Source organism: Mesitornis unicolor, unplaced genomic scaffold, assembly GCF_000695765.1.
Source record: "Mesitornis unicolor isolate BGI_N332 unplaced genomic scaffold, ASM69576v1 scaffold1632, whole genome shotgun sequence".
Taxonomy (NCBI): domain Eukaryota; kingdom Metazoa; phylum Chordata; class Aves; order Mesitornithiformes; family Mesitornithidae; genus Mesitornis; species Mesitornis unicolor.
Window position 1 is genome coordinate 68,359 of NW_010171154.1, and position 4,996 is coordinate 73,354.

Consider the following 4,996-nt stretch of genomic DNA (forward strand, 5'->3'; position numbering starts at 1 on the left):
TACTTTAATGGCACTAATCTACCTCCTATCTGGTAGTTCTTGTTTCAGGAGAATTTATTTTTCAAATGGATGTTTAACCTCTTTATATTAGAGGTCTACTATCTGTTTGTGTAGAACTGTGTGTTCATGTAGGTCTTGACAGTGCTAGTACACTGGAGAACCAAATCCTGATCAGCACTTCTGAATGGTACAGTATTAAAAATACTTAAAACTAGTCATATGAATTTCCCAAGTGTGAAATTCACAGGAAGAAACTTCAATGCAATATATTTTGTTTTTGGAAGTCCTGATTTTGTTCACTTTCTAGATAAAGTTTGATAAAAACTATTTAAAGACAACTGTGAAAATGCTTTCTATGCAGCTTTTTTGCTAGACCTTTTAAATATTTTTATTCTTATTCCAGTTGATTGTATCCTTGAGACTATTTAAAAAAAGAAAAAAAGACCATGTGACAAGGTGGGTCATTTTTACAGCTCGCCACTCTTTGCAGTATCCTTTCTGGAATATTGTCATCCACTAGGAAGATCTTTAGATTTTTCAGCAATTATATGTATGATATGCAGCCATGTTACATACACTGATTTCATTTTTTTTTTGACATCTGATAGATGCATTTTGTAAACTGCCAAAATCTGCCAGTTATTAGCACAATAAAAACTTTCAGGAAGAATAAAATGACTGTGGAGGGAAGCTGTAGCCTAAATTTCATAGGTAGCGAACCACTAAACCTTTCACTCAAAATCAGTGTAAGGGTCTACTCTTGCATTCACACAGGCTTTTTGGATATTATCTACCATCAGCTTTATGTCTGGTGTATCTTAGACGAGGCTAGAAATCAAGTTCTGATTTCTCTTATGCTGATAGTTGCTGTCTAAACGACTTCAGAAATTAATGGTCCAATGGTGAACTATTGCAAATCCTTCTCTTTGCAGGGAAGGACTGAAAGCTCCCTGTGGCATTAACTGATAATACATAGACTGATGTGGCTTGTTGTAGGATGAAGAGCTGTGGACTGTAGCTCCAGAGCCCCCATCACACAGCAGCACTTAGGGCTCACTAACTTGTGTACCACTTTACAATTTATTTGTAAACCAGCTCAACCGTGCTTGAGTGCTCACACCTGCGTGCTGACTACCTGAAATAACTACTGTGAAATTATATCCTCGGAATGAAATATTTTCTTTCAATGCACACACAAAGAATTGTATTGACCTCATAGGCAATATTCTACATACAGTCAAGGACTGAATTACATTTTTTTAATATGATCAAAGCTGATTAAAGGAATAAAGGTCCTTCTGCTGAGTTTCAGATACAGGCCCTGACTGTTGTTCCCACAATAACCACTGGAACTCTCCATGTTATATATAAGCAGTGAACATAACTCTGAAAGGTCATAGAAAGATTAGACATCTGCTTACTAGTTATCCACAGCATAGGAACAATTTTAGGGGCATAAATATTTATTGTTTTTTAAAGTCAAAGGCAGTCTTCGTATGGAAAGGAAGCACTGAAGCATTCTCAAAAGCAGGATGAATGAAACAGGGAATTGTTTTAATGTGTCTGTACTGCCCTTGAAACTCCGTCGCGTTGGATACTTCGCGTGGTGTAGCACTGTGCCACTGTGGGCGAACCCTGGAAGACGAATCACTTTTGTCAATAGAACAAACCACACTCCCCGCTCTTTAAATGTCAGGAGTAGAAAACCAGTACAATGCTTAGGTAAATATTTATGAATCTAATGTAATAAATATAAGAGTTTTTTGTCTTGTAATGATGTGTGTTTTCCTAATACATTATAGTTCTGTAAAAGATTACTTGTTACTGGAACTCTAGATGTTAGTTTAATTGGGAGTAAAGTACAGATGATAGGAACAGCTGTACAGTTTCAGTATAAAATTACAACTGCCCTGTGGCTATGATCTCTTAAATAACTTTGTTTCTGGTTTAGTGCCATTATCTTTTTTAATTTAAAAAGCTCTTTTATAATTAAATGTTGTTTTTTTCTGACTACTTTTCTCATTTGAATTCCTATGTTTATATGTAAAACATACACGGCTGACACTTAGCAGTGATTATTTTTTAGTTTCACACTTTGTATCTCTGTAGGTAGTTTGTAGTTTTGTGTATGAAAAGAAGCATTGATAAGTTGGAAGGAGTCTTGCAATGTGAATACCTGCTGGAAAAGGAAATGCTGGCTAGAAGTTTAAAAAGTTGTTGTAATCGCAGCACACCTTAGCTAAATCCGTAATATAACACTTTCTCGGTATATGCAAGGGAGCAGCAACCCTCTCAGCATTGATGGAAAATAGTGACTCTTAATTTCTCATAAATAAAGAATTAAATTAAGGCACAAGGGAGAAGTCCAGAACACATTCAGCTAAGTTGATGAGAATCTTTTATAATTAAGAAGACAACTGATTACTGGGGGCAATTTGGCAGTTGATCATTGTTTGGCTGACAACTTGGGAAGCACTTCCACAGGTTTTTTTTCTCCTAGCTGACAGATTAATTGATTTAACACTTTGTATGCGACCCTGTGCGGGCAGAGCGGTGCCTGGTGCTGGCTGTGCTGTACGCATTTCTGCTGCTCTGCCTGTGCTGCAGGAGTGGGATAGAGGGAAGGAAGGAAGGAAGGAGAGTTGATGCAAGTGGTAGTCCCTTGTACCATCTACCCTCTGCATGAGCACCTAGATGTATCTGAGGATTAGACTTCTATTGTGCTTCTATTTTTACAAGGTTGCAGCCATTCAAAATTAATAAAATGCATATGCACTAATCTTACAGTAATATTTATAGTAGTTATTTTTTATGTAGAGCAATGCTTGTAAGATCTTCAAACCTCTGTTTGTGTTTGCACACAGACCACATCTGAGACAGGTAAGTACTTATCATCCCCATTTAACAAATGGGAAGAGTGTTCATAAGCGGCTTGCCTGTGGCTAGAAGGGGTGAAATCAATCTCATTTGTAGAACCCAAATACAATCGTCCAAAAATTGTTTTAAAAACCTACCGTATTGCCAATAACAGAAGTACAGCAATCATGAATCTGACTTCAGGGGACTGTTTTAATAAATATAATACTGTGGGTTTTAGCCTGGTTTCCAAAGGAATGGTGTCTGGGGTAATCTTGCTGCCTGTGTGTGTCTTCCTATAATTACTTTTGAATCTGTTGGCAGACTTCAGTCATTTTTGGCAAATGGAGTGGGGGGAGGGATCATCTCAAAAAAAATTAAGTTTCTATGAGCTTCATAAAATACGCAACTGGAAGGGAGACAGAGGCAATACAAGTGCTTTGATCAAAGGGAAGATGACAGCATGAACTCAGCACCAGAACAGATGCAGGAGAAAGAATGTACACATGGTCTGACCATGGAGGGAGGCTGTTCTTGGAGCTCACAGCCAGCCATTGGGAATTGGCATCAGGCATTTGAATGCCCGTGAAAGCACTTGCTTATGTTGCCTTCTGAATTTTGAATCTTCTCTGCTGACTTGATGTGGGTGATTGTTGCTGAAGCTGCAGTTAGTTGTTTTCCCGGGCTGCCTTTTGTGACGCAGCTTCTCTGCAGCTTCTGGTTAGTACGGCTCATCCCTGTCCCCCTTCTTTTGGACTGAGCACCTTCCTAGCCTGAGCTGTACCTGCTCTTGGTGGTGTTCACACTGCTGAGGAGGTGGATAGAGGTACATCTGCTCTCTCCACTTGTAGGGCTGTTGGGAATTACCTTCATCCTGGACAAACATCAGATCTAAAGTCAGTCAGTATCAAAGGACGGCCTTCTCATGCAGGTTTTAATCTGTGGTGGGAATATAACTTGCTATTCAGATCCTCTGCTGCATATCATACAGATGTGGTGCTGGTGGTTCAAAATCCCTGCAGATGTTACCACTCCTTGATAAGTCCCTTTTGGGATAATTGGAAGGATCCTTCTTTCTTCCTGTGGCACTGCAAGACCAGTAAGTAACTAACACTCATTCACACTGAGCTGAAGTCTCCGTCTTCACCTGCCAAATGAGCTTTGCCTCTTGTGTTACCATTACAACTCTGTAATGCGTTACTCTTGAAAATGCCTGGGTTTTGGTGTAATTGGCTCAGTTCCCATGCAGTGTCAGATCCCATGCTACCTCAGTAGACCAGGGCCGGCAGGTCCATCAGTTCTGTGCTGCTTTTCCTATGGGATTTCTTGTGTTGTCAGCATGGTGATGCTGCCACCTGGTTATGACATGAGTGTATGTTTGCTATCTGGTGTAATTCAGTGCCCCATGCAGCATCCCTGTCACCAGCAGCCAGAATAAATGAGAATTTAAAGTATAATCTACTGCTCCAACTACGTATATCTGATCTATACTAGTGGTCACTTGTTTGTTCCTGTTTGCTTTCATGCCATCCATCCTGTCAGCTGCACTGAGAGCACTTTGACTTCCTAAATTTTTGTATTTAATTTACTGTGTGTTTCTCACACTGGTGGCACATCCCGCAGTATGTAGCTTGTGTATCTGAGCTGGTGCATCAAGCAGGTACAGCCTCAGTGCTCAGCTGTCTGGACACAGTGAAATTGTGAGCATAGGAAGCTTTGCGTAGCAGAAAATAGGAAGCCTGCATGAGTTACTGGAGTGTCCCTTGCGGGTTATCAACATGCAGATGTATGACTCGCTCCAGATGACCCAGAATAAACAAGGGAACACGTAATTGCTTGGAAATGTTTGAGCCTCAACTGAGGTTCCAAACCCTAGGCTCTGTTGGTTTAGCAACTAGAAACCGGTTTCTTGCTTATTCACTTTTCCCCCTAATCTGAGAAGAGTTGTTTGATTTAAATCTTGCCTTCTGATTTTGGATTAGTTTGAAACTTAGTATGTCTAACCTAATTTAGTTGTCTTAATTATATTCTAGCCTGTTCCCACATTGTACTCTGTAAGATATCAGGCAAATGAGCTCCCAGACTGTTTTTCTGGATGCTCCTCCTCTGGTATTGTCTGCCAGAAGCTGTCTCTGTTCAT